Genomic DNA, 8,767 nt, shown 5'->3' on the forward strand with positions numbered 1-8,767 from the left:
CATATGAACACAAAGGTAAAACACCAAGAAAGAGGTGCTTGATGATCCCTGAAAAAAGGCAAACCCAAAGATGTGAGGGAGAGGACAAAGATGTGATCTTGTTTGTATGCAAGGATGCAAATGACATGTGAGATCTTAGGGTTAAAAATTAGGATATGAGACCTTGCACATTTTATAACTGTTTGAACATACTTACCCCTAAAACAGGTACTTCATCAATCGGATTTTGCATAGCATTTTATAAAAAGGGCGATTGAATTGTCAGAGTTTGAAGAATATTTTGAAGCTAGTAAGTCATTGAAAGCCCAATTATTCGCCAAATTTTTTCTTAGCATAAATGAATCACATTCCACCAAAGCCAGTTTTTACCTAAATAATATTTATGGATAAATTGTATAACTGTCGGGGAAGCGGTAATTCCAAGAATGTCTATGGAAGAGGAGATGGGGGAGAAACATATAATTTATGGATGAATTCCCAGTTCATCATCTCTTATGTTAGAGGAGAGACCCATATGCTAAAGACTCGTTACTACAATGATATTTGAGGCTATCATAGGAGAAGTTGTTACGATTCAAAATGTTTGAGACTTCTCACATTCCTCTGAAGGAGAATGCTTAGGACGACATACTCTTCATGTTAGAAATAATAGGGAGTCCCATAATCAACATAGTCTCGACCATAGACAATGTTGATCCACCTTTCGGGATGTCTCTAATTCGAGGGTATATTGAGCAAGGGGTTCTCTTGTCCGACCCAGCTGAGGCTACCTTGGTAAAGTGAAGAGATAGTTTGTATACCATGATTTAAGGAAATTTATATAAAAAGAGCTTATCTACCCCTATATTAATATGTATAGGAAGAAGGAAGCCATCTACACGTTCTTAGAAGTTCACGAAGGAATAGACTAACAACATCTCGCGGAAATCGAGTTGGCGAAAAAGGTTTTTAGATTCGAGTATTAAGAGCTTTGAAATGAAGAATTAAATAGGTCAAGGGGAACTAGGTTAATGAATTATCACATGTCTTGTGGGTATATCGTAGAACTACCCAATCAGCAACCGGGGAAACTGCTTTCTTTGTCTTACCTACCATATCAAAGATGTTATTCTAGTTGAAATTGAAGTGATGAGATTAAGGATGGTTCATCCTTGTCCAATAGAGGGAAATAGCCAAGCAATTAGAGAAGAAATTTTCTGCTTAATAAAAATGGGTTACTGCTACTTTCACCAGCGCCATCGTTAATCATAACACAACCTTTAGATACAACCAACATGTCCGACCACGAGAATTCTAAACAAGGGACTTGGTGTTGCAAAGAGTTGATATAGGACAAAAAATGTCTGACATGGAAACCTAGTAGAAAATAGGGAAGGACCCTATATGGTTTAGACTAGTAATGGGAAATGAGCCTATGTCTCTGAAACTCTTGCGGGGGAGTGAATGACGAGGACCTGGAATGTCACCAAATTAAAGCAGTATTACAACTGAAAAAAGTAGTTCTTGTATTTTTCATTATAACATATTGATATATTTAAGAAATTAATAACATTTTCATCGTTATCTTTCATACCCTAATTTTTAACCCTAAGATCCCACATCCCATTTGCATACAAGAAAGGTCACATATTGATCCTTCCTTCATCCATCTTTGGGTTTGCTTCTTCCAGGGATCACCAAGCACCTCTTTGTTTACCTTTGGGTTTATATGATTAATTTCTTATCTAACCACTAATCAAAATGCGAAAAATATGTCTTGTTTCCCTTAAGTTTATTGTACAAGGTAGGGCTCCTCATGTCAAAAGCACCTCAAAGTTTAGTTGCTTACTTCTCAAGGAAAGTCAAAGGTTTGTGTGTTTATTTCCATGCCTTCTTCAACAAGTAACTTCCAAGGTTTGAGCCATTTAACCAAGATGTAATCAAGGCCGCCTTATCATGATTTCATATGATCACCCATGTGCTTTGGAATGCAAGGAAAGCCAAGTGCATAAGCTTGTTCCAAGAGGTTTGACCTAAAATTTAACATTTTGAAGTAAAAGTTCCAAGGATCACAACTCCTTCAATTCTCAAAATTTTTGAATTCCCTTTTTTGCATATGACTCTTCTCAATATTCTCTACAACTTCTCTTTACATGACAAGATCCAATTATACTTTGAGGATCATCAAAAGTATGGAGGCATTATAGGTCATTTGTGGACTTAGTGAAATTTGACCTATTTTCAAGTGATTTTTTGCCAACTTTCAAAGATCATAACTTCCTAAATTTTTAACACATGGAGCTGATTCTTTTTGTACAATTCCACTGGTGATAACCTCTAGAAGTTTTCTTCAAGGACCAAGGTCAAATTATGCTTGGAAGGCCATGGAAATCATTGGGACATTATATATCATTTTCAGCCATGAAGCATTCAATTTTTTATGCCAACTTCAACACACAATAACTTTGTGCTCAAGCATCCAAATGAAAACTTTGTTGGCTCATTGTAATCTTGACCATGATGTTAACAGATTGCAAAAAGAATGGGATGAAAAATCCTCTTGAGTAGGATGCCCCATTTAGTTGAACATGGTGACTTAAAACTGAAGAAATCACCATTGCCCGAAATTTGACCATGAATAAACTCAACTCCAAGCTAAATTATAATATTTTTGGGTCCTAAAAATGTTTAATCAAACCTCCAGAAGTTAATTGGCACTTAAAACACATCATTTGGCTGAGTTTTGAGGAGTTTCAAGTCACACTTTTTACACACTTGGATCAAATTTGTTTTGCACGAATTCAACATCATTACACACGTATTTGGATCCAATTACATTGCCTATAAATAGAGGAAGATTTTGCCTTCATTTGGAATATTTTTAGAGACAAGAAACCATGTTGCAACTTGAAGTTTTTCCGAAAAATTCAACTATCGTGTTTTGAATTTCAACCTGTTTCAATCCATTTTTCTTGATTCTAATAGCTCCATCAGAATCCTATGAAACTTTTGCAACAATTACCAAGCTCTGATACCTTCTGAATTGCTCTAACCAGATCCAACTTCATCAACTTCTGATCACCATCTGGACAAGGTAGTTCTAAGCATCATTTGAACTCAAAGAAGTTACCACAATGTAGTCCTTTATGCTCTGATGCTTTCCTCTAACTTATCTAGTGTTGATCAATCATGTTCATCATTTAATTTTACTTTTTGTGTTTTGTTTGTTTATGAAACTTCTTTGCAATTATTTTTGCTCAGTTCACATAAATGAATTTGAAGCATAAGGTTGAATTCGGGATGAGAAGAGGATCATAATGGTGGTGGTCCAGTGTCCTGAAGTTACCAAACGGTGAAACTCCGGTGAGAGCTCACCGGAGAAGATGGCCGGAGTATTTCTCAGGTGGTCTGAGTTTGGACCAGACACGTTGATATTTTAAAATGTTTTGATTGGTTAAATTCAAACATGATATTGTGTTTGGCTTGCAGTGCATTCCATCGTGTTTCTCATCATTTGGAATGTTGGATCTGCCACGTCAATTAATAAGGCGTGATCCAACGCTCCTAGTTTTTTTATTATTTTAATTCTTTTTCTTTTATTATTTAAAAAAAAATTCTTTAAAAATTCATAGTAATTTTATTTTTATCCAAAAAATCCTAAAATAATTTCTAAAATTCTCTTTTATTTTTCTTCATATGATTCTTATTTTTTCACATTTTCTTTCATTCATTTTCCATTTTTCATGAAAATACTTTTCTGCATTTTTTAATTCTGAAAATTTTATTACAGATTTCTCATTTTATTTCAAACCTTCCATAATTTTCTTGGCCATTTATTTGGTGTTTTGAAGGACTTTGTGGATTTTTTTCATTTTATTTCCAGTTTAAAAATCATTTAAAAATACCTTTAATGAATTTTTATTTGATTTAGTTTCCTTTTTAATTTGTTTGACCTTGTGGATTTTTGTTGGCCTTGGATCATGATGATTTTGACTTCAAGTCTCATCAAACTCAATGGATCTTGGGTGTTGATAGGGTGAAAACCCTAATCCACCAAAATGGATGATTAATTTTAATGATGACTTGATCAAATTTGTGATTCAATTTGGGTGTGACCTCTTTTGTCCCCTTTCATCTTCATCCCTTTCTTTTCTTTTGATTAATAAGATGGATTTGTGTCCATCTTGTTCATGATGTGTGGATTGGTGCTTGATGAACTTTCATAATTTCAAATCTACCTTCTAAGTGATCATGAACCATTTAAGGTACTTTGGATTGATGCATAAGTTTTTCCTAAGTGTCATGAAATGTGGATTGAAGTAATGGACAATCTTCCTAGCATTTGTGCTTGATCATCCCCTTTCATTTTCTTTTCTTGTGTGGCATGGCTTAGGAGAATGATTTATATATCATTTATCTAGCATGTATTAACATAAAGATTATTATTGACTGGCCTCAGATAGTTGTAACTTATACATAAGTCCAATTACGATTGCTTAACATAGTTCTAAATTTGTCCCAAGGCAATGGCATTTTTATAAGTGAGATTGTAAGTCTCATATTCCTCATGGTATTGTGTGAAGTTTTTTCTCCTTTTCCATTTGTGAGAGCTAGTGGCATACTTGTAGATTTTATTCAAGTTGGAGCCCTTCTCATAAATGATGTATAAGGTTCATATTTTCATGCTTGTGAGTGGATGGTTGAGTGTTCTCCAAAAATGACCAAAATATCTTTCATCTTCACTAACATCATTTACTAACACTTTACTTGTATTAACCTTTACTTCAAAGTCATTTACCTTTATGCCTTTACTTTTTATGTCATTTACTTTATATTTTAGGTTTAGCATTTCATATCATATTATTTAGTGATTATATTATTTTGTTCCTTGACTATTTGGGTTTCCTCTTCTGATAATATTATAAAAACACTAATAAAAAACCTAAAAAGAAGCTTGTTAGTCCTAATTCATGGACTTGTGGTTACCATCCTTGGCATCTTTGTGAAGTTATGAACTTAGAATTAATATCTTGACCTTTGCTTTGGGACTTGGGATTTAAGACCATGGGATTCATCTGATACCTATGACTTTAGACTTCTTTGTGAAGACTTGGCTTGGTTACTTTTGTAAGAATAAGATTCTGTGTCTTCAATTCATCTCTAAGATTTTGATGATAATAAAGGATGAAAAAAATTAGTAACCTAATAAATTTATCGAAGTGTGCAAGACTCTAATCGAAAAAGGATCAGATAGACATACATCTGACAATCACGTAAGTCAAGAATAACAACTTAGAAGATATTTAAGCAGAGGTTCTGACTCTAAAGAAAATAAAACGCACATAGGGAAGAATCAGACGCTCTGAATCTGAACAGTACGAATCTAATGACTTTATGCTCTGAAGAAATCACTATCAGAAAGACATCAAGAACTTCTGAAGTCAATCCGCTCTCAACAACCATCTTAAGATATACACGTTGAACAAGAACTCTAAGCTCCGCATACTCTGACTCAAGGACGATCACAAAGACTTAACTACAAAGCCTTCCGTTTTTGGCATGAATCTATTTTTGGAAGAGAATTAACGCACTCCAAAATTTCTATGAAAAGGACAAAGAGATTAATGACATTAAAAGTTCATCATTGCCAAGATATCCATGAATGCCTCAACTAACTAATTGTCTCTTTATCAAATCTATATAAAGGTTGGATCATCTTCATACAAGACAACGAAGCATACACGAAAATACTGCAAATAAAACTCATCATCTCTCTTATTCTTGTTCAATTTTGTTCACACGAGTTATTGCTCTAAGTGTGAAATATTTATGTTCTTATACTGTGTAAAGACTGCTTACCTAGAAGCACTAAACACATCACTGTATTTTTCAATAGTTGTTGAATATTCCTCAAGTGACTTGTGAAGTATATAAACTTGAGAGGGCTAAGAGATCTTTATCCTCTTAAACTCTCTTTGTTGTAATCTTTCAAGATTAGTGGATTAAGTCCTTGTTAAAGGCAAAATCACCTTGGTTGGGTGGACTGGAGTAGCTTTGAATTTCAAGCTAACCAGGATAAACTTCTGTGTTGATAGACTTATTTTTCGCATGTGTTTTTATTTGCAAAAGTTTTTTATTATCTGTGGAAACAATTCAAACCCCCCTTTCTTGTTTTCCTCTACCTTCAATTGGTATCAGAGCTTCGACTCTGTTATTGATTTTCTAATCAAACACTTAACAATATAGAGAGATCCAGCGTGAGAAAAACACTATGGCTAACACCAATGAAAGAGACAGTTATAATGGCAAACCTCCAATATTTGATGGAGAAAAGTTTGATTATTGAAAACATATAATCAGAAGTTTCTTTCTGGGTTATGACGCTGACCTATGGGACATAATTATAATTGGTTATGTACCTCCTATATTTGATGCTGGTATTGCTATTGCCAGAAATAAAATGATTGATGATCGGAAGCGTGATTTTAAAATTCACCACAAAGCAAGAACAATACTGCTGAATGCCATATCCTACAATGAATATGAAAAGATCACCAACAGGGAAACTGCTAAAGAAATACTTGAATCCCTAAAGATGACTTACGAAGGCAACTCACAAGTCAAAGAGACAAAGGCTCTGGCTCTAATTCATAAATATGAAGCCTTCAAGATGGAGGACGATGAAGTTATAAAGGTAATGTTTTCTAGATTTCAAACCTTAATTGCAGGACTCAAGGTTATGGACAAGGGCTACACAACTGCAGATCATGTCAAAAATATTGTTAGAAGCTTGCCAAAGAAGTGGAGACCTATCATCACTGCATTAAAACTATCAAAAGATCTGAATAACATAAGCTTGGAAGAACTCATAAGCTCCCTCTGAGTCATGAGATAGAACTTGAGGAAGATGAGCCCCAAAAGAAAAACAAGTATGTAACTCTGAAGTATAGATCTGAGAGACATAAACTAGAAAGGAATAAAACTCTCCAAGATGAAGAAGAAAATGACGACTCTGAAAAGGATGATTCCGATGATGAAGAAGAGATATCCCTTCTAACCAGAAGAGTAAAACAACTTGGGAGAAAAAGGAATAACAACTTCAGAAGACCAAGACCCAAGGGAGTTCGCTCATAATCAACTTCCAGAGGCAAACCAAACAAAGAGGTAACATGCTATGAATGTAAATAACCAGGTCACTATAGAAAAAAATTCCCAAAGCTTAAGAAAGACATCTCCAGAAGAGAATGATTCAAGAAAGGTTCCTTTAAAACTAAGAAGGGACTAATGGCCACCTAGGATGACTTTGAATATGATGCCTCAGAATCAGACTCTGAAGAAGAACAGGAAAATGTGGCATTCATGGCTACCACATCTGGAAGCTCATCAGAAAGAGAATCTGATCCTGAAGAGGTATTTTCTGACCTCTCTCGCTCAGATCTTGAATCTTGTTTATCTGAATCTCTAAGCTCATATCAAAAACTTCGACAAAAATTAAAGGCCTTGAAAAGGGTCCTTGAAGGAACCATTGAAGAATGTGATAAGCTTGAGATAAAAGTTTCTTAATTAAAAGACGACATTTTGATTTTGGAAAGAGAAAAGGAATCTTCAAATAAACAATGTTTAAAACTGGAAGAAGCTTTATCTCAAGCCCCACAAACTTCTAACACAATCAAATATGAATATGTAAAGCTTTTCAAAAGTTTCTGAAAAATGGGATAGAAAGAAGCATAATGGCTTCTATGATTTATGGAGTCAGTCAGAATAAGAAAAGAGGAATAAGATATGACTCTGATGAAGACGAGAAAATACCTTCTGCAGATGATAAACATAAGTCCCCTTTCTCTTATCAATACACACATGCACAAACACAAAATTTTACTAATGCTAGAAAACCCAAAGTTTCAAGAAACTCTGGGAGAACAAACTCTGGGGCACAACTTGCATAGGTTGGTTTGGTTTTTGGGCTTCATAACCTTGAGGCCTCTGAGGTGCATGATTTTGGATAGGGTTCTGGTTTTTATAGGAGAAATTCGGATGATTCTTTCATCCAGGGTTGTAAGTGTTTGAAAATAGGTTACCTTGGGCGTAATTCACTTGGTCGGTGTTCAGGTCGTTCAAAAGGTTACACTCCGCCGATTCGTGTCCTTTAGATCCATAGAGTTCGCACTTTGTGTGGACTACCGCTGCGGTGTTAGTGTTTGTAGACATATGTTCGATCCTAAGGGCTAAAGCGTCCATTCTCGCCTGCATCATGTCCAGAGAGCTTATCTCATGTATTCCACCTTGGGTCTCCTTTTTCTCTATTGATGCTCGTTCAGTTCCCCATTGGTAATGGTTTTGGGCCATATCCTCAATTAGGTCACAAGCTTCAGGATAAGGTTTGTTCATCAGCACGCCACCTGCGGCAACGTTGATGCTTATCTTGGTGTTATAATGGAGTCCATTGTAGAAGGTATGAATGATCAGCCATTGTTCTAGGCCATGGTGTGGGCAGACTCTTAATAGTTCTTTATATCTCTCCCAAGCTTCAAAAAGCGATTCTCCTTGGTTTTGAGTAAATCTAGTTATTTGGTTTCGAAGAACAACAGTCTTACTAGAGGGGAAATATCTAGCAAGGAATACTCTCCTATGGTCTTCCCAAGTAGTTATTGAATTAGCTGGAAGTGAATCTAACCATGAACGTGCTCTATCCCTAAGGGAGAAAGGAAATAATCTCAAACGGATCGCATCTGATGAAGCGCCATTAGATTCAAAAGTGTCGGCCAGTTGGATAAAAACTTTTAAATGT

At 35.2% G+C, this 8,767-nt stretch overlaps 1 non-coding gene across 1 annotated transcript; it reads left to right on the forward strand.

Moving 5' to 3' along the window:
• Positions 1 to 8,455: 8,455 nt before the first annotated feature.
• LOC127117024 (small nucleolar RNA R71) lies at positions 8,456 to 8,562 on the forward strand. Its single transcript, XR_007801787.1, has one exon. It is a non-coding gene; the product is annotated as a small nucleolar RNA R71 (small nucleolar RNA).
• Positions 8,563 to 8,767: the final 205 nt, after the last annotated feature.

This window comes from Lathyrus oleraceus, chromosome 1 (genome assembly GCF_024323335.1).
Source record: "Lathyrus oleraceus cultivar Zhongwan6 chromosome 1, CAAS_Psat_ZW6_1.0, whole genome shotgun sequence".
Classification (NCBI taxonomy): domain Eukaryota; kingdom Viridiplantae; phylum Streptophyta; class Magnoliopsida; order Fabales; family Fabaceae; genus Lathyrus; species Lathyrus oleraceus.